Source organism: Pelophylax lessonae, assembly GCF_965119305.1.
Source record: "Pelophylax lessonae genome assembly, chromosome: 4".
NCBI lineage: Eukaryota > Metazoa > Chordata > Amphibia > Anura > Ranidae > Pelophylax > Pelophylax lessonae.
Genome location: NC_138771.1, coordinates 51,869,139 through 51,891,421, shown reverse-complemented (window position 1 = coordinate 51,891,421; position 22,283 = coordinate 51,869,139). Strand labels below are relative to the sequence as shown.

Below are 22,283 nucleotides of genomic sequence, written 5' to 3'. Positions count from 1 at the left end.
CCCAGGGCTTGATTAAGCAAATTTAAAAAGAGGTGCTAATGATTAATAACTTAATGTGGATTAATAATGAATAACTAAAAGAGAGAAGAAAAATAGGAAAGGGACAAAAAAAATAGGCAAATTTGAGGTTAAAGCAGTAGAAAAGCAGTGGTTGGCCACAGTAATGGATAATACAAAATGGAATATATATCAAACTTACTTCCCTTTAAGAATAAAGATATCCTGCAGCCCTCAGAACTTACAGAAATCTCTGGGATTGCGGTGTACCTATCTTTAGTCCAGAGAAATCCTAGCAGTTATCTTCTTCATGTTATTCTAAGCTGGAAATAAAACCAACAACTTACCTACACACAAAACAGAAGTGGGAAAATTCAGTAAAGAATTTTAAAGTAATGCCCCCTGATGACGTCGGCGGCGTGCTGACGAAACACGTCTGAACGTGAGATCGCAAGACCACATTTCCGGTTTCCTGGAAGTCAGGTGGAATGCGGAAGCGGCGTCCCCTACTTGTACACACCGCAGTTTCCAGTATCTGTCACTGGATGATTGTGGAGTACTTTTTTGTGAGTGTTACTATTTTTTAATAAACAATACTTATACCTACTACATTATGAGAGTTTCCCTGCTGTCTCTCTTTACCCGATTGGTGCCTGTATCACATCGCTGAGTGTTCCCCATACACATAGCTGATTGGATATGAGGAGGATTGCTTAGTTGGTGTTACTGCCTGATTTGACTCCCTGTAATAGGGGTCAAGTCATTCAGGTAAGCAGATTTTGTGTGCACCTAGTCCTGGTGGGAGTCATCTGGTGGAAGCCACACTCACCTGCATGAACATGGGTTTCCTTGTAAAAGGACATTATTTGTTATCTACTTTATTGGGACTTTCCTTTTCACAGCAGAAAGATTTTTACTATTGGTCACAAATCACTAATTTGGATTCATTTATTTGATTTTGTATCACAATATATAATTTTGTGTCACAAATCACTGATCGTATTTAGTATTTGGGCATATATTCATATACATTATTGATTATAAACCACATTATGCATATTTTTTGTTTTATGCCACTGGTTTGAGCACAATATTTATATCTTAATTGTTATCACATAGGGCGTTTTCATATGCTTTCATCACATGCTGCTCACTTATTGTTATTATTTATTATATTACTTTAAATTTTTTGATTGAACTTTATTATTCATTTATATTGGGTTTACGAAGGATGATAGAAGACAATATTTTGACATTATTCTGGTCCAATGCGCAGGTGCATTAGTGACTAGCACTAATACTTCTCATCATAATCAGTGGTGTTTAATCCCTCAGTTCTTAGCCTTATAGCTCGTGGAGGACAGATGCAGAATTGGAGCGATGCTGCGTTCACCTAGGCAAGTATGATTCTACAAAAAAAAGTTAGAAGCATATTGGCTACCATGCAAAGCTGCACCAGATTTTGCACGCCCCAGTTTTAGTAAGTCAACCCCACTATCACCTTGCCTATTCAGGGAAAAGTGACAGTGTATGGGTTAAGCAGTGGCAATTTTGGCTCTGAAGTAGGGGGTTCTCCCTCGAAGCACGTCAGGCAGATCATTGCGGACGCCCTCAAGCCATCCAGCAGCATAGAAGTGTCTTTGAGGTGATTGGTCCCTATTTCCTACATGCATGTATATATCTTACGTTTGGGAGTATAATGTATGCTACCTCTTTGGATTTTAATAAACCTTTTTAGTGGTAATGTGCAAGGTTATTGCACCCCTTCTCTTGTTGTTGTTAAGCATTTTACCCCTGACCATTTTATACTCCTCTCTCCAGAGTTTCACCCCCCTCCATATGACAGTGCTTGGATATAGCAATTGGACCACTGCATCATGGGAGGAGGTCACATGCTCTGCCATACCTGGAAGCATCCAAGTCTTTAGTAAAGGCAGCCATAAATAAAAAAAAAAAAAAATAAAAAAAAATTGGCGGGGAACTTTGGGGCAGATCCGTTTTCACAGACACCGCTTGCTCAGCGATGATTGTTCCATTGATCCCTGCTAAGCAGGCGGATGACAGGTCTGTCTACGCTCACTGTGCAGAGATGGACCTATCAGAATTCCATTCTCCTCTATGGGGAGATCAGATGAAAGCGGACAGCCTGTCCGTTGTTATCTGATCCCATCCAATCTGACCTGCTGGACGGATGGCGAACGTATCGCCATCCATCTGATTTCAGCAGATCTTGTCCGATCGGATGCCAGGCGGGTGTCAGCGGACACATCTCTGCTGACATCCACCTCCCCATAGAATAGAATGGATGACCGGATCAGGTCCGCCAAAAAAACCCGACAGGCGGACCTGATCAGTCTGTTTGTATGAAGGGGGCCTAAGTGTGCTTTATTCAGACATTGTCACATTTTCCAAAATCCTCTTTAAACCCTTCCTATTAGGGGAATGGACTTATTGGTCCATGGGCATGTAAGCTAAAATTTTGCACTTTTGAAGTGCTCCAGGTGCCCCTACTATTCTACACTTTGTGTACCACCCCCATGTCTCCATGGCCCCTGTGGTATCTGTGCCCTTATGCAATTATAGAACATAGCTTCTCCAGTTTTATGAAATTCTGAAGCACTGAAATCTTTGAAAGCCCTATGGTGTTGTAATGTTTAACGACAATCTAATCAAGTATGTGGAAATAACGTGCTTCAAGTCTTATACAAAATGTTATTTTTGGAGCTCTTTGGCTATCGATCTCAATCTCCTCTCCAGGTGGACCTTCTACCCTGTTATAGTGATATAAAAGGTAAACTTTTATTTTTTAAAAACATGTTATACTTATCTACTCTATAATGGTTTTGCACAGAGCTGCCCTGATCCTCCTCTTCTAAGGTCCCCCACTGGCACCTCCTCTTTTCTGAGTGCCCCCATAGAAAGCTGTGTGCTATAGGGACACTTGTTCATGCTCGCTACCGAGCCCTGCTCTGTGTGTCCATTAAACATGTGTGGTTAGTTTCATCATGAATCAATATTCGGACCACTTTGTTTATTAGAGATTTGGATATGTCCGAATATCCAAATTCCAGTATAAACTACATTTACCAAATGTTACGAATAGCAACATTTATTTTGTCAGAATTTCCTAAATTCAAATTTAACTACCTCCCACCCGGCCATAGTACATATACGGCCGGGCAGGAGTCTCGTCTTTCTGAATGGACGTTCCGGAACGTCCTTCAGAAGGAGAGAGATCGCGCCGCCGCGGGCACGCGCAGCGGCGCGATCTCGATGTGCCTGTGTCCCTCGGACACAGAGCGACATCATTCGGCAGGAGGGCCCTGTGATTGGCCCTCCTGATCACATGACGGCTGTGTCCAATCACAGCCGTCGTGTAATGTAAATAGAGCCGTTGTAACGGCTTCGATCTCTTCTCCTCTTGACAGATCCTGTCAGTGAGGAGAAGATCAGAGGATATGTGCTGCTGCGGGGGTGATCAGTGAGTATTTCTAATTACTCACTGATCACAGGGGGGGTCTGTGCTGGTAATCAAAACATTGATTACCAGTGCAGCCCTGGGGGGGGGGGGGGGGTGCCACTAAGCCACCAGGGATGCCCACCCATGACCACCAGGGATGCCCACTATGGCCACCAGGGATGGCAAGCAGGGCTCAGAGAGCCCCCCAGTGCCCTCCCTATCAGTGCTGCCCACCAGTGCCATTATTGCCATCTATCAGCGCCGCCCACCAGTGCCCATTATTGCCCACCAGTGCTGCCTATCAGTGCCCATCAGTGCCCCCCATCAGTGCCGATCAGTGCCACCCATCAGTGCCGATCAGTGCCGCCCAACAGTGCCACTATCAGTGCCCATCAGTGCCGCCAATCAGTGCCCATCAGCGCTGCCTATCACTGCCCACCAGCGCTGCCTATCACTGCCCACCAATGCTGCATATCAGTGCTATCTATCAGTGCCACATATCAGTGCCCATCAGTGCTGCATATCAGTGCTACCTATCAGTGCCCATCAGTGCTGCATATCAGTGCCATCCCATCAGTGCCACCCCATCAGTGTCTCCTCATCAGTGCCTGTCAGTGCGGCATCATCAGTGCTCATCAGTGCAGGAAAAAACATATCTATTTACAAAATTTTATAACCTAAACAAAAAAACTTTTTTTTTTTCAAACTTTTCAGTCTTTTTTTATTTGTGCACCAAAAAAGAAAAAACCTGACGGTGATCAAATACCACCAAAAGAAAGCTCTATTTGTGGGGAAAAAATGACACAAATTTGGTTTAGGTACAGCGTTGCATGACCGCGCAATTGTCATTCAAATTGCAACAGGGCTAAAAGCTGAAAATTGGTCTGGGAAGGAAGGGGGTTTAAGTGCCCTGTATTGAGGTGGTTAATTTTACATCAAATTCCATTTGAATTTGAACTGTAAACATATTTATTAAATCAAAGACTGTGTGTTATTAGAGTACCATTTTCAAAAGAACTGGATTTTTGTATTATGGTGAAATCCTTTTCTCTGATGTTAATTGACAGACACAGTTCCAGATCTTCTTGACCTCTGGGTTTATGCTGCCCCCTACCGGAGTAGGACACTAGGCGGAAAAGGTTAGACTACACCTATAGAGCAGTCTCAGGGGTTATACTCCCACTTCCTGCTATAGGTCTTCAGTTTTGTAACAAGCAGTGTCAGAAGAACATAAAACCCAACTCAATGGAGGGGCACGTGCTATGTCTGTCAATGAACATCAGAGAAAAGGATTTTACGGTAAGACAAAAACACAGTTTTCGCTTTCATTTCATTGACAGACACCGCTCCAGATCTTTTTGACCCTTGGGACGTCCCAAAGCAGTATCAACATGAGGGGTGAGAAGAACACAGCAAGAAAACACACTTCCCAAAAGCTAAACATAGCCAAACAGGTAAAACAGGACTTTACCCAGGAACAAATGGAGCTCACCTGACAAAGCAAAAAAACACCTTCAAAGAGGACTAATCCTCTCCAACAGCGGCCTGCAAAATCTTGCGGCCAAAAGAAGCATCCGCAGATACCAACACATCCACCTTTTAAAATGTAGTAAAAGTGAGCACCTGATTGCCTGAACCACATCCAAAGAATGGAAGGCAATCTCTTTAGAATGCTTAGGCTTAGGACACAAGGAAGGCGACACAATGTCTTAATTTAATTGGAAACCAGAGACGACTTTAGGAAGGAACAACTGGCAGGGATGAAGCACCACTTTGTCTCTGTAAACCACCAGATAGGGTGAACAACAAGACAATGCAGCCAACTCCGAAACCCCATGCAGAAGTAATAGCCACGAAGAAGGCCAATGTATGTGACAGAGCAAGCAGCGAAACCACACATACATTTTCAAAAGGCGGTTTCTGAAGAACCGACAGCACCAAAATTGAGGTCCCATGCAGGTAACGGAGATCTCACCTGGGGGAGCCAGGTGGCGGACCCCCTGAAACAAAGGTGTGAACCAAGGAATATGTGGCCCAACGGGTGCTGAAAGAAAATCACCAGGGCCAAAATCTGGCCTTTGATGGTACGCAAGGCCAAACGCTGATCTACATCTCTTTGAGAAACTCCAAAACACGAGACACTGAAAAGGAACCAACCAATGTACGCTTCCCAGACTCAATGATCAATCTTCCTAGAAGTAGATTTTCTAGCTTTCAACAGCATAGGAATTACCGATTGAGACACCCCTATATCCTTCAGCACCTGGCTTTCAACAGCCAAGCCGTTAAAGCCAGCTACTGTAAAGCAGGATGGAAGATCGGTCCTTGAGCCAACAGAACTTCTGAGAGGAAGTCTCCAAGGGACATCGGAGACCAGTTGCACTAGATCTGCATACCAGGACCTGCGAGACCAGTCCAGAGCCACTAGGATGACCGGAATTCCTTCTGTCTCGATTCTTCACAGGGGCCTTGACAGAAGAGTTATCGGGGGAAATGCGTACATCAGACGATACTGGCCCCAAGGAACCAGCAGAGCGTCTGTGGCGTCGGCCAGAGGATCCCGAGACCTTGGTACGAAACTCTCTGCCTTCCTCTTGAGATGAGGCCAACAAGTTCACATCAGGGGTCCCCCACCGGAGAGACAGTCGATGAAACACCTCCTGGTGGAGAGACCATTCTCCCTGATTCAAAGTCTGCCGACTGAGGTAGTCCGCCTGGCAATTTTCTACCCTTGGAATATGCACAGCAGAGATGGCTGGAACTAACCGTTCTGCCCACCTTAGAATTCCGGCTACTTCCCAGGCCACTAGGACATTTTTGGTGCCCCCTTGATGATTGACATATGCCACGGCTGTGGCATTGTCTAACTGAATCCTTATCGGGCACCCCTGCAGACGAACCGCCAATTGCGTAAGGCAAAACCTGATCACCTGAATTACCAGGATATTGATCGGTAGGCTGGACTTCTGAGTCCAAATCCCCTGAGCACAATCTGTGCCCAACAATACCGCCCCCCCCCCCCCACCCGGACAGGCTGGTATCCGTGGTGACCACCATCCAGTACAGGGGGAGAAAGAATTTTCCCTGTCGAAGCGCCGGAGAGCGGAGCCACAAGATCGGGGATCCCCTCCTACCCCAACTCAACAGGATCAGATTGGCTAGAGACTGTGGGTTCTTGTTCTATTTGGCAAGAATATCCTTTTGCAGAGATCTGGTATGGAACCGCCTCAGAGCTGGAGACCATCAAGCCCAGCACTTGCATACAAGTCCTGAGAATTGACCGCCGGCTGGACAATAGGAGCTGTATCACATCCTGCAACTTCTGGTGTTTCACCTCCGGAAGAAACACCCGGGCTGAGGCCTTGTCCAGGGTCAGGCCCAGATAGTCCAGCTTAGGGGCATGGGACCCTAACAGATTTCTGGAAATTCAGTTTCTATCCAAACTCCAGAGTTCGCACCAAAATGTCCAGACTGTCTTTTAAGACATTCAGAGACTCTGCTCTCAGAAGGAGATCGTCTAAGTACCCCAGTACTGCAATCCTCATCTGCCTTAGCAATGTTAACACTGGGGCCAAAATGTTTGAAAACACCAGAACAGCTGCGGTGAGACTAAAGGACGACGCTACGAATTGATAGCGCTCCTCGCCCATGGCAAAGCGAAGGAAATGCTAATGCCCGAAATATATTGGGATATGAAGGTAAGCGTCCTTGATAGACAGAGGCCTGGAAATTCCCTAGAGAAGGGATGCCACTACCGTGTGAATGGACTCCATTTGAAATTTCTGAACCCGCATAAAACGGTTTAAGGCCTCGAGGTTCAGAATTGGATGGACCTTGCCTTCCTTCCTGGGAACAGAAAATAGGTATGAATGAAACCCCTGAAAGAATTCAGATTCCGAAACCGGTACAATGACCCCCTGTGAAAGCAGTTCCTGTACTGCCCCAAGAAGACCTCGTAGGAGATCAGGGGCCAAATGCAGGTTGGAAGGGAAGAACCCTGCCAGAGGCAAGGACCGGAACTCGATCTTGTTACCGGACCGAATCAACTCATGGACCCATTTGTCTCGAATTAAGGAGGTCCACTGATCTGGAAAGAAGCAAAGACGTCCCCGACCCCAGATACGGGTGAGGGCACCCCTTCAGGCAGAAGCGGGCTTGTCTGCAGTCCCAGAAGAGCCTGCTCTCGACTTACCAGGCCAGGGCCTCTTGGAACACCCTGCAGGGTAACGGGCAAATTTTGATTCCTGGTCCTTAGATCCCGAGGGACGAAAGGACCGCTTATGGGCCAAAAATAAAGGGCCACGCTTGTGACAAGACTCTTTGCTCCTGGTAGTCTGTGGAAGCAGAGTACTCTAACCTCCACTAAGACCCTTAATGATCTCCTCCATGAAACATAAACAAGCGGTCTTCAACAAAAGGGAGATCAGTCAATACTTTCTTGTAAGCCTGGTCCGCAGACAAGTATTTCAGCCATATCATGCAGCGAAGAGTCACCGCTGTCACGGACACCCTACAGGCTAAGGGGGCGGCTTTCAGAGAGGCATCACAGATATACTGCAACCCCTGGACCAACTGGTCCGCCAGGTCAGGAGGAGGTTGTCTTGGCGCAGGAGCTTAGCCCATTTCGTTAAGACCTGGGAAACCAAGGTTATGGCAAAAACTGGCCGCAGAATGGAACCCACCATGGTAAAAAGCTATCGGACCAGAGATTCAGCTCTTTTAAAAAGGGTCCTTAAAGGGAGAAGCGTGGCTTTATTCAACCGGAAAACCTGCGAGTCCACCACCGGTGGTACTGTCAGTTTTTTTTTTTTTTTTTTTTTTTTAACAGTGACTCTTCAAAATGATACCCTCTAGAGAAACGTTTGGGGGAACTCCACTGACTCGCAACAATGTTTTCGAAATGGGCGGGAAAGGAAAACATCTTTTTGGAGGCTCTGTGGGTACCAAATTGCACTGGCACAGCCGATGCAGCAGTAGATGCATCTTCCAAAGGTTTCTCGCACTGATACAATCAGCGCATCCACTAGCGCTTTTTCATGCGTGGCTGTAGTGGAAGAGGATTCATCCTCTATCAGAGCACTTAGGGTGTGTGGACACAGACCCAGCAGGGTGACTAATGTCTACGGTGGCCAAATCCACCTCAGAATCGGAGGAGACAGAGGATGCAGGTGAAGGCGGAGGATGCTTTTTGCTCATCCTATTTTGGAGGGCCATATCTACTTTGGACACCAGTGACTGCAAGTCCACTGGCATAGCAGACAAGGCGGACTGAGGCCAAGCAGCCTTTGAGAGGGGGGTCAGGTGGTGACACATGCTCCAGTGACTCCATGGGTAACCTGGGGACTGCCAGCAAAAAGTGTAAAAATTAACAATTCCCCCCACTGCGGCACCACAAGTCCCAGCGTACCAAATACCTATAGCAGAAAGAGGGAGCTGTTTAGCACCCACACAGACTCACCTACCCCCTCCTCAGATGCAGAGCCAGAGAGCCAGGCTGCACACCGTGGGGTGATCAAAGAGGAAGTACAGGAACTGCCACTAGAGGCCCACTGCCCATTCACCGCTCCATAGGCTTAAAATTAATAAATGGCTGCCGTTTGATAGCAATGGGAAACTACAAGAAAATGGGCCCTGGACTACACAAACATGGCCGCCGATTATACATGCAGTCATCCACGGCAAAATGGCGACTATATGCGGCTCTCAAGACCCCCAGGTACATTTGGACAGTAAGAGGGGACCCCGCTAGGGACCCCCACCAGGACCAACCGCCACAAAAAATGCATTTTACACAGCTGGCGCCCCCCCCCAGCTTAACACCCCCAAACAGAAAAAAACAGGCCTGGCCACCGGGGGGGGGTAGGCATGGGTGAATGGGGAGGGCGGTCTGCAGAGGGACCCTGATAGTGAGGGGGAGCGACATGAGGGAAGGAAGGGCTTGTGGGTCTGACCAACCCAGGGAGGGGAGGAGTGGACCACGTCCACCTCAAAAAAACACTAGAAGGGAGGGGGGGGGGGACACACTACTCACCACACCTTGGGATCAGGCAGGTACTGCTCCAAGCAGACCTTGGAATGTGGGTGCTGCAGGCCAGAGGTAGGCTGCGACTCAGGTTGTGACCAGGGCTATGCCTCCTTGTGAGGCGTTTAACTCACCAGCCAGCCCATGTCCAGTGGTGCTATGTCGCGGCCAACCTAGCGTGGTGCTAAGGTCGGGTCATGTTCGCTGGCCAGACTGGGAAGACCGTAATGATCCGAGATATCTAGCTCGTCGCCCAGTCCAGCAGTTGATTGTAGTTCTCACAGGAAGAGAAAATAATAAAAGAAAAAATTCCGTTTAAAAAGAAAAAAAAAAAAAAAAAGAAGGTTAGGACCAGAGATCCGAGCAAAAGGCAGAAAAATACTGTAGACCTATAGCAGGAAGTGGGTGTAAACCCCCTGGGACTGCCCTATAGGCATAGTCAAACTTTTTTTCTGCCTAGTGTCCTACTCCTGTTGGGGGCAGCATAAACCCAAGGGTCAAGAAGATCTGGAGCGGTGTCTGTCAATGAACGAAAGAGAAAATGCTGCTTTTTGTTAAGCCAAAGATTATTTAGAGCTGTGGTTCTCAACTCCTGTCCTCAGGACCCACTAACAGGCCAGGTTTGCAAGATAACTGAAATACATCCCAGGTGATACAATTTGCTGCTCAGTGATTGCAGTATTGTAGTCTGCATCTCCCCAAGGTAATACTTAAAATCTGGCCTGTTAGTGGGTCCTGAGGACAGAAGTTGAGAACCACTGATTTAGAGAGTCATTGTAATCATTTGATTAGGATGTTTTTCTTTTCAACTGATTCGAAATGTATTGATTCGAACGTTTCAAATAAAAAAAAAAAAAATAAAATCTGTAAATTCAAAGAAAATTCTAAAGAAAGAAAGAAAAGACCTAAAACTAATTCTGAATATGAATTCCGAATACAAATTGAAACACATTTTTTCGGCATGCACATGTGTAGTGTCCATAAGATACACAGAACTGGGCTCAGCCCCACCTCTGCTCCCTCCTTACTGGCTGTGATTGACAGCAGCAGGAGCCATTGGCAAAGGAATGGGAAATCAGCTACTCTTGTGCACATCGCTGGATTGCGAGCAGGCTCAGGTAAATATTAGGGAGACTGTATACTAAAGGTTTCTTTTTTTTTTTTTTTTTTTTTTTTACCTTCATGCATAGGGTTTACAATATTTGGTTGAATCTTTCTATATAAAATAATGCTTAAATACCTTTGGACGCAGTTCTTTTGTGTAGAAAGTAAAGCAATACAAAGTTCAAAATATTATATATTTGGGTGATATTACCGTGAAACTGACTTCTCTCAATAATGAAAGATCCTTTCAGATGCACTTATTCCTTGTTTGTTCCTGCATTTCCGTGAACTAGCCTATGAAGCATACTAGTCTATAGTATACATAAATACCTTCTTTGACAATGTTTAAGCAGCAAGCCCTATCCATTGTTTTATTCATTAATGTGGGAAATTTGAACTATCAAAACGATTGATTCCAGAACAGCTTTAAAAAAAAGGACAGCAGGAGCAAAGTGAAATGCTAACTTGTTCAATATGCACGTATCCACAGATATTACCAAAACATTGAACCGAAATCTGAGCTAGAAGAATGGGGGAGTCTGGTACAATTCTCCTAGGACAGCAGTAAAAAAAGTAAAATAATTTCTTAGGTTGCCAAGTTTTCTGCTTTTCCTGAAGTATGATTCAGGCAGACTGCACTTTTTGAATAGAAAATCAGCCACAGACATACATGTGAATTAAACATATTCTTTATTATAACATATTCAGGTCCATTAAGTCCAAAAGGTAACAAAATGTTTTTTTTTCATTTTTATGAACTTTGTCATACATCACGCACAAAAATCATCAGAAAGCAAATGAAAAAAGAAAAAAAAAAAAATATCCTAGGGTATACGTGTATAAAAATTGCATTGCTATTTGCAAATCCGATTCTCTAAAAATGACTAGCCCCTTATCTGATCTCTTGATAAGGAAATTCAGTCAGTTCCAGGTTTGCAGTTCACAAATGTAACCAGGATATGGACAACCTATGGCTTTCTATCTTTGGCAGGAAGGACAATTCCCAGCTTGCCCTTTCTGGCAACGGTCATATTTTAATAAACCACTTGAGAGCCACAGGTTGCTTGTGTCTCAATGTAACCATTTAAGGGCAGCATCTAAAGTTCCAAAATAATAGAATAGTAAAAATGGTGCAATAATGGTAGGAGCAAGCCAACTTAGAGGAGAATATAGTGAAGACGTAACAAATAACTGCATTCTTAAGTGCCAGCACTTGAGTACACATCAATTACCCTGCTTATTAAGGCAGTTGTGTTTGGGATCACAGGAACACAAACAACACAAACCCTCTCCATTACTATCCACGGTAAATTTTAAAATGAAAAAAAAAATAAATTGGATAAAAATTTCTCAATATCCAGGGCACTGGGTTACAAAACAATGGAGTACATTCTTCAACCTGGAGAACATATAGAAACTGATGTACTCGTAATACAGCACCATAACAGAAACTATATTCTGTAGATATATGGCTTGCTCCAAAAGGCTTTTTTTCCCCCATTTGTAAAAAAAAAACAAACAACAGTTTCCTAACTGGCTATAAAACAAGCATTGCATGCAATATACATTTGATCGGCCTTTGCAATTTCCTTGACACAAATATGGCTGCCAAAACACACAGAACCTATATAAGAGTTAGGCCGGGTACATACAGATTGCAATTTGGCTGTTCGATCTGTGTGACCCTTTCTGTTTGACAGAAGCCAATTGTTAGATCCTGCTGGAAACCCGGAATTTCAATGAGCCTGGATGCAGGAATCTGTTCATTTGTTTTCCTTCAACCAGCAGGCTGAACGGAAAAAAAAAAAAAAAACAGTCTGTACCCAGCTTTAGATTAGTGCGCGGCTCCTACTAACCAGAGAACAGTTAGCGGTTATCAACTCAATTCAGGTGGTCATTTATTTGGCTTTCTATTCTGCACTTGGAACATTGTAGACAATGTTAAAAACTTACATTGATAAACTGTATTTATTATTGTTGTATATAATTTTAACTGCGATAAATGCTGCCCTTTTAAAAATGATTGGTGTTTGATATAACCAGCATCAAAGATCATTTAGAGTAGATGGTTACTATGCTAAAAAGGGACACACTGATTTGATATAACCAGCAATAATGATCAGAGTACACGGTTACTATTAAAAAGGGAAACTGTGTAGCTAAAAGAGATCTAGAAATGATTCGATTGTTTTAGTCTCAGTATGATAAGAACAAGTTAAACTACCAAATAGAAATACAGTACTGAGGTTACCAGATCTTAGTGGATGACACATTCTGTGGTTTACCAGTTGAGCTCGCACATGGACTACCTCCACTGCATGCAAAGGATGTGGGTAACCTCAAGTATATCTATAGCCAAAACTTTATTTTTCCCATATTGGCTGGAGTAGAGAAGAGGTGAACCCCTATCAGTTTTTATTGCAGTTCATGCTCCACTAGTGAAGAAGTGAAGGCATTTCTCAGTAGGACACAAATGGCAAAAGAACCTTACTGAGATTTCCCCCTTGCCTAGTCCATCCATAACAAAAGTGAACTCCACCCAAATCTGTTCATTGCATAAGTGTTACAGAGCGATTTAATACCCGGCACCCTCAATGCCAAAATTTGTCATTGTAAAAGTTACCTCCAGAGTACTGTGGGACTGTGGGTAGAAGTAGTCATCATGTAGAAATGTTAATTTACATACTAGCTTAATCTAGCTCGCCTGAAATTTAAAAGCAAATAACTAGTTTAGAACAACCTTGCTAAAAAAAAACACTGGATGCTTTGGGTGAAAGTTATCAGCCGAACAAGATAAATAAATGGCCATGTAAATGACCATCCCATTTTTAGATCATGGGGAACCAGTGGATCCTTTTGCTAGTGCTACAGCCCCTTGCCTGTGCCTAGGTTAAGCTAATCTCTAGGTTTTATTACATTTATAATAATTTATTTGGTTGAGGCAGAGTTTGAGACATCATTAGCCCGCATTAGCCAGAGGGAACTTTGTATTCATTCACAGAGCACAGTTTCCTATGAATGGCTGAGCAGTGCTCTGCCTGACTCAATTTTGTTGAGAGTGGGACAGGAAGTCCCCAACGCCCCCGACCCCCGCTGAAACACAGCGCTGTTTTCTGTATGTAGACAAGGAAGCAAAAAAAAAAAAAATGGATTTTTTTTTGGGTAGACCAAAGACGTCAGACAAGGTTTCAAAATATCAAAATTTATTACAAAAAATGTTTAAAAACACAGTATAATATACCAAATACAATATTTTTTATTAAAAAGTCAATGAATGAATATCTAGAGGGCTTACCCAGATTCAAGGGATGACCTGTGGGGAAGGGGCCTTTGGATCTGGGTAAGCCCTCTGTATATTCATTGGATCAAATATAGAGTTACCATATGTTGAGACCTAGCTGCATATGCATTGTTCTCTGGTATATTGTGTATTTATTCTTAGCAAACTGTTTCCCTTAATGCTTTATGCTCCCTATCCCTCCTGAAGAAGTATATTTAGCTGCAAAACATGTTGAGGGTCCAGTGTACAAATATTCCTGTGTAGCTCATCTCAATTCTACAAGAGGTGTACCATCATGTAGGGGAACTGGATTACGGTCTAAGGGAAACAACAATACTTAACTTTTCAATCAAAAGTATTGTATTTGGGATATTCTATGGTACTTTTTTGTAATTTTAGTATTTTTTAACATTGTGTAACGTCTTTGGGGTACTGAAAAAAATCCATCATTTTTGTTCGTCTTTGTATAGAGATTTGTTAGGATGTGGTCCTGTATTATATTCATTGGCACGTTCTAAAGAGGTTTCAGTATGTAGCTGTGGCTACATACATTTATTTACAGCGCTCCCAGGCACAGCAACTGTTAATGAAGTAAGTAGTTAATTTGGACTAGTTTGGTCCAAAAGAACCATGTAAAAAGTTTAATGAAACCTGCAAATCAGCTTCAAATAGGCACAGTGTTATGTGCCCACAGCATGCCAATCTTCAGAAATGGGACCATTTAGCAGTAGGAAGAATTTATTGCGTTTTCTCTGTGAAAAGTTAAATATTCAACTTATTTTCAGGTTTCTGGAGCACAGTACTAAAAAAAATCCAGAGACACTATAAAAGCCTGCGTTTGTTTTTGTTTTTTTTGTCTCATCAGAACTGATTCTCTACCCAAATGAGTGGGAATGCAAAAGTGGCTTGAGTTTACATGTGACTGTCAATGAACTAGAAATGATTTCAGAAGTTTGGATGAAGTTCCAACATTCTCCCGAAAAAAAAACCAAAAAAAAAACAGTTTTGAGTGGAGCTCTCTTTTAAGTGTACGGTTAGTGGGAAGCTTTAGCTGTCTAGATAAATCCAGAAAATGAAACTTCAGAACTCATTTTGTTACATCAATGTCCATAGCTAGATGAGAGCCAACGCTTCTCATGAACAAACAGCTGCTGGTTTGATATGGATCTTAACACAAGGAATACTTATAAATGCACAGTACTATATCATCGTCAAAGTTATAAGCTAAAGTGAAGTTAGAAATCCATATATGCATACAAGTTTTGTTGAAATTCCCATTTGTTTGCATGTATAAATGAGGGCAGGGAGTCACTGAGAAAAGAATGCCTTCTAAAAAGGCATAGTAGTAAAGACATGTGTACTGAGAGCTGGATTAATAGAAATAGATAAACAACGTTTCATATTAGCAGTTTAGACCAAACTTCATTTGATAAGAACCAACTACCTATAAGCAAGCCATTATGTCCGAAACCCAAGGTCTCAATGTACATTTACATCGCAAAACAACAAAAAAGTCTAGTTCACACTTAACATGTGAAGACAGTGTGAACATACGCTGGAAGCACATAGACCAACGTTATATCTCTATGCTACAACTTTGTCAATCAAGTCATACCTTCCTGATGACAAGCACTCAACATATGTACAATTCAACAGGAGGAAGAGCTGATTTCTGCTGTGGCCAGTGACAGTTTGCACAACGTAGGCAACTTACACTAAAGACTATATAACACAGACCCATTTAGGCAACTTTCAGCTCTCACAGGAACATTGGAACAAAGACCTGATAAAAACTGGACCACGGTTAACTAAAGCATACCTGTTCATTTATAAACTGCAATGATGGGACCTAAACTGGCCTATACGCTCACATACACAGTGTATGCAAATGAAAAGTATACTTTAAAAGGAGACAGTCAACCAAAAACTGATCTTCCATTTATTGGTGGATGCTGATAGAACAGTCATTGACCCGAAACACCTTATGTGCTCAGGGGCTTCAACACTGGGATCTTGCTGCCAGATCTTCTTGTTCTATGCTCCACTATGTCTTTCATAATTTAGAATTAAAGTTGAACTAAAAAGGGAAAACTTTTTTTTTTTTAGTTTTGGAGAGTGTAGAGATGGAGTAGAATGCCTATTAAGCTTTTATTGTGGTCTGTGCCCCCAATTAGGGAGATTCCCCCTATTTGTCCTGTTTATAATTATAATTGAAAACAAAAGAAAATCCCAAGTTTTGGGTTGTCCCTAGAAATGTAAGAGGGGAAATCTTCCAATGGGGACCTGGGGGCCCCCCCAAGGGGAATCATACATTCGGAGTTTCCTCCAACTTCCTGTTTTGGCTATGGGGCAGGAAGTGAAGGTAAAACTCCCCAATGGGACACATAAGGCAAAAATACAAAAAAAAAAAAAAGAAAACCTGACATGGGTGATAATAATGAATTTAGGCTTTCCGGTAACTACATCCAGGAGTCTACCAGGACAGCCGGAATAAACAATACAAACTCATGGGCTGTCCTGGAAGACAATTTGAGAAAACTGGAGTTCGATTTATCGGTAACACTATTTACAGGAGTCTTCCAGAAAAGCCCATGAGTTTATGGTTTAATCCAGCTGTCCTGGAAGGCGATTTGGGGAAAAAAAGTTTTGCCTATAGTTCTACTTTAAGGAAAACGAAAACCCAAGAGGCTCCTTTGTAATAAGTATAGTACATTGACAGACAAAAAAAAAAAAAACACAGGTTTCAACCTGTGTGCATTAACACAATTTTTTTTTTTTTTTTTTCCAGGCTGGACTGACTATTTAAATGCCATAAATCCTGAGTACAAAGCTGAGTATGCATTACTATTGTGTTACTCAAAGATGCAGAAAATGAGAACATAACACAAATTTAAAAAAAATAGAAAAATAAATTAAACCATCTCAAGTGTGCTTGCATGTTAAATTCCCGTGATGAGCATGTCCCTCAGTTCAATCATCAACACTTTGGTGTGTGGCAGTTCTATCCCTGAGTGTTAAACCACAGAAAACAAGCATGCAACTCGACAACCAAAAAAGATTCAATACACATTACAATGCAATTACAATACTGAAGCAAAAAAAATAAAATAAAAAATAATTACAGGCATAATTAAATGTGGTGATCAACAAAAAAAAAAAAACAATAACACATTAACAGCCTATTCCACCACTAGAAATTTTATAAATGTTCAAATATTCCACATTATTATACGCCACACTGTGCATTTCCACAGACGTCTCAAAATATAAACGTGACAGTCATTTCCCACACGGATACCTTACAGTCACTGAGCTGGAGGGTGTCCCATAATTGATGAACATGCAAGAACAACTAAATATCCAATACAACAAGCTCTGATGGACTATTTTCCACCTATACAAGTTAAAGGCAAAATACAGCTACCCTTCCCTGCAGGGTTATTGTGCACATTATATGAACAAGGCTCACTTGTCACTGCCATGTTCTGTAATGAAACCTGCAAAATAGTCCTCATTCGTCCATCTGAAACAGGAACTGTCTGTGTTGTCCAATGCACTTCCAAGTATAATACATGACAACTACAAAGTAGGGGCTGATTGGCATTGGTAATACTGATAGTTCTAGCATCAACACAGTCTCTTCACACCACAAACAGTGGCTTAAGGCAAAACTGAAGCAGACTGATGTGATCAGTACCGTCCTAGTCAGTGCATAAGTGCGAATTTATCAGCTACGACAATGTGGAATAACATAGGGTAGCAGCAACAACATCTATCTTTCATATCAAAAATAAGAGAAAGTGCTAATTCAAAAGGGGGTATCTCAAGCACAAGGCCCGAATTAGGAAGTCAAAAAACACAAAAAAGGAAAAATAATCTGCTTTATAGGGTTATATGGTATATTCCTAACCCATAATCCCTGCAGGACTCCATAGGATAATTGTATCTGTGGATACGAGCATACTGTTCGATACTAGTACTGCACATTAAGGCGGTTGTAAACCCCAGAAATGAAAAATAAATCTAGTGTAATTTCTGTCTGCTCCCTCATTTCTCCACTATCTGCATGAGTCACTTCTGGAAATCTATGCACCCCCCCCCCCCCCAAGCACACAGCAGGTTATTGGCAGCCTCAGCTGTGCACGTTTCCCTATGAGACTGTGTAGAGGGGGCATGTTGATTCCCTCCAGACAGCACTCAGATTACACTCAGCTCCGCTGCTGTGCAGTTTGTGACAGCAGATGCCTGCCGCCTTTTGAAGCTTAGAAATGCTGTGTACATGGTGTACTCTGAACGGCTGTAGAGGATAGAAGGCTGCAGATAAACATGTACAACCTACAGGATTTTTTTTTCATCTCTGTGTTTTATCTGAGGCCAGTCACTTCAGTTGGTATATGTTAGGGATGCACCGAAATGAAATTCTTGGCCGAAGCCGAAGCCGAATAATAATAAAATGCTTGGCCGAAGGCCGAATACCGAACGCGGTGTTTCGCATTTTTTAACATAAAATATGCCCATTAGCGTGCCCCTTAACATAAAATATGCCCATCAGAGTGCCCCTTAACATAAAATATGCTCATCAGAGTGCCCCTTAACATAAAATATGCTCATCAGAGTGCCCCTTAACATAAAATATGCTCATCAGCATGTCCCTTAGCATAAAATAAGGGGCACGCTGATGGGCTCATTTTATGTTAGGGGGCACTCTGATGGGCACATTTTATGTCAGGGGGCACGCTGATGGGCACATTTTATGTCAGGGGGCACACTGATGGGCACATTTTATGTTAGGGGGCACACTGATGGGCAAAACAAAACATTTAAATCAGCATTGCTCTTAACATAAAATATGCCCATTAGCGTGCCCCTTAAAATGAAATATGCCCATCAGAGTGCCCCTTAACATAAAATATGCTCATCAGCATGTCCCTTAGCATAAAATAAGGGGCACGCTGATGGCCACATTTTATGTCAAGGGGCACTTTATAGGGCACTGTGGCAACAACATATGGCAGTCTGCACACTAATGCTTGTGCAGCTGCCAGCAACTGTATTCTTCTCTCCCAAATGTGCTCAGCTGCACATCACATACCTCTATAACTGCAGCCAGAGCCAAATGCCGCGAACAGGGGGGGGCGGGGCGTGGACCAAGTGTGAAGGAGCCGCCAGTCAGGAGCAGGGGGCGGGACGCGCGCGTGACGTCACACCCCCCTACGCGGCCGGACAGGACACCAGCGGGAAGGGAGCCGCGGTCAGGGCGGAAGCTACAGAGAATGCATACATATCAGAGGGTTACTGCAGAGGACATAATAGAGGACCGCGAGCCGCAATGAGGTGAGAGACATTGTTCGGCTTAAATTATTCGGCCTTTTGATTTATTCGGCCGAACACCGAAAGTGCCATTTTCCCTATTTTCGGCCGAATAATGTTCGGCCGCCGATTATTCGGTGCATCCCTAGTATATGTAAAGGGTTACAACCACCTTAAAGCAGCAGAACAAAAAAAACCAAAAAACAGAAGGGTGCCCCGGCCTAGCACATTATTCTCAATAACAGGCTTTATTGGTTAAAAGTTTATATATATATATATATATATATATATACACATACATATACATACACATACATACATACACACACAAAAACAAAGGTATATAAAAAAGCACATCCAATCCAAACATCTGGAGCAATCGATGACTAATGTCCCCAATATATGATGGCTAATGCGTTTCGAGGCTTAGCCTCTTCATGGCTCTGAAGAAGAGGCTAAGCCTAAAAACGCATTAGCCATCATATATTGAGGACATTGGTCATAGAATACAGTTTGTTCCAGATGTTCCGATTGGATGTGCTTTTTTTTATACCTATATATACATATACACACACACCCATACTTTTAACCAATAAAGCCTGTTATTGAGGATAATGTGCTAGGCCAGTGTGCCCTTCTGTTTGTTTTTTTGATTCTAGTGCCTACAGACAACCCCAGTCTTAAAGGGCAGCAAGGCCATGACCATTTGGGAAGCTAAGTGTGAGATCTGTTGAATTCCATCTCTAAATAGGTCAGATAGGGGGCCCCATCTCTGAGCGCCGGAGAAAAGTGCTACGGCATCGCATTTTTGTCTTGGAGCACCTAAAAGCAGTGTTCCACCCTATTTAGCAACCACGGTCCCGCTGGTAGCCGATCCCTGTGCCATTACTCTTTGGATATAGAGATTAAATATATATTATATATATATTCCCCCCAGTTTTGTTTAAATACCTTTTTTTCTTCAAAAATCCCCATCACTTTCGGCCCACCTCGAGGTGCCTCATTTCTTCATTTCTGCTCTCCCGTTGGCTCCTGGGATATCAGTGTCATCAATCCCAGGAGTCAACGGGCATCCTTCACTTCTAGCATCGTGTTATTTCAAAACCGAAAATGATGCAATACCAGGTGGTGTTAGGTGTCATTTTTAAACTGTGGGCTCTCTTTTGTCATTATACCAGGTACCGAGCAGCAGCGGAGAAGGAATCGGTGGTAGTGATGGTGCCATGAACGGCAGCAGCAGGAGTGAGAGCAGTAAACTGATGTGGCAACCTTTCATGAAGAAACTGCTCTGCGCAGTGTCATTACTGCGCAGGCGCAAGATCAGGAGGTGCATGCTTGGTAGCCAGCTGCACCTAATCTCAGAAATAAGCAAAAGCCGACTTCGGATGCTCACGGCCTCGATGGCTCCTGCCTGCTTCCGAGATCAGGTAATATTTTATTGATTTCTAAGGAAGAAGCAGGAAGACATTACTAACATTATGCAAATATCATATTAGAAGTTTTAACAATCATGGGGGAGTAGTATTTAAAAAAAAAAAAAAAAAAAAAAAAGAAGAGGTTATGGGGACTGGAGCTCTGCTTTAAAAATGCTTACTGCAGTCATACAAATTTCTCCACAGCTTCGATAAAGCATTACACATTACCAGTAACTACAACGGGGAAGATCATAAGGGTCCTTTTGTGTCAGATTTCCCTCTACTGCCAACTTCAGACCTCCCCTAGACTATCACAATGGTCTCAAATCTTAGTAGAGATATCTGTGCTATTCTCTAAAATAGTCTGTCCAGGAATCCAGCTGGAATCCTTTCCTAAATGGAAAAAAGGCTGAGTTACTCACTTTCAAAAGGAGATATGAAAGCTTGTCCCCACATATATGCAAAGTAAAACACAAAGTACACATAAAGAAAAAAAAAAAGTGCGCGCTATGACATAAAAAAAACAAAAAACACACTCTAAACAACAAGCATTCCAAGCCACACTAAGACCCTGCTAAGGTGCTTCAACGTGACCAGAAGACACAAGGTTTATACAGCACTAGCTCAGTTATGCTGACACCATGCACATCGTGCACATGGCAATTCATCTCTTATTTTTCATTATTTCAAGCAGGTAGTATGCCAAAAATGTGACAAACAAAAAGGCATAGTTTGGTATCCAGATATCCAAGATTAGGGACTTCCAGACAGACCTTCAGTCAACTCATTTTAGTCAAGGTCTATGGTTCACTTGGATACGTCCAAAATAATAAATATTTGTTGCCAACTAGATGGCATTTATTTGTAGCACAGTCGGTGGCACTAGAGATTTCAGTGTAATCAATCGAACCTTTGTGCACCTACTGAAGCAAAGAAATACTTCTACTACCATTATGACATTGGACAACTTCTATAAATATGCTCACGGCTTTGGTAAAATGGAAAAGAAATAAAAAATAAGTGCAGTAAGTCATCTCAACTTAACATGGCTCTAAGAGTGCAGGTTCATGTACAGAACAGCTCATGTTTGGTTCCCTTTGACTTAAACAAAAATACAATTTGAAAAATATAATCTCTCAATGCCTCAAACTGTCTCGTATTCACAGCAGAAGCAGTATGGTGCCCACATTATGGCATCGCTAGATCCAAAGTAAATAGGACAAGGAAAAAAAAATGAATAACTATGCATCTTAAATCTACAAGGGCAAATATCACTTTGAACAAGTACTGTTCTTCTAGCAAAGAACTATGCTAGAATCAAGATATCAGTGCATTGCTGGACTAAGTTAAGTAGCAAAAGTCAACAGAATCAGATGGAGGGTATGCATTGAAGGCTTTGAAGCAATAATGTTTTACAACCTTGAGCTTTTCTGCAGCACAATTCCTGGAGGACCTCTCTATTTACATGAAAGAAATCCTCTACATGGCAGGTAGTGGAAGTTTTGTTGTAGAACTCTGCAAGTAAAAGAGATAGTCAACAAAAATCTAGAATGACTTGACCTTGACTGATTAAACGGTTTACACTTTAAACCAAAAATGAATTTATCTTAAACCCAATGGGATCCTCCAAAACATGTTTGGACTAAAGGCCACCAAACACAGCCATGGCTGTCTAAATACCCAAAAAGTGATTGC

At 42.6% G+C, this 22,283-nt stretch overlaps 2 long non-coding RNA genes across 2 annotated transcripts; one reads left to right on the top strand and one right to left on the bottom strand.

Moving 5' to 3' along the window:
* Nucleotides 1-12,090: 12,090 nt before the first annotated feature.
* LOC309553464 lies at nucleotides 12,091-12,550 on the bottom strand. The gene is made up of 2 exons (XR_014225171.1): nucleotides 12,436-12,550; nucleotides 12,091-12,400 (listed from the first exon to the last, which is right to left on the bottom strand). It is a non-coding gene; the product is annotated as an uncharacterized lncRNA (long non-coding RNA).
* Nucleotides 12,325-12,594, top strand: LOC309553465. The gene is made up of 2 exons (XR_014225172.1): nucleotides 12,325-12,402; nucleotides 12,445-12,594. It is a non-coding gene; the product is annotated as an uncharacterized lncRNA (long non-coding RNA).
* Nucleotides 12,595-22,283: the final 9,689 nt, after the last annotated feature.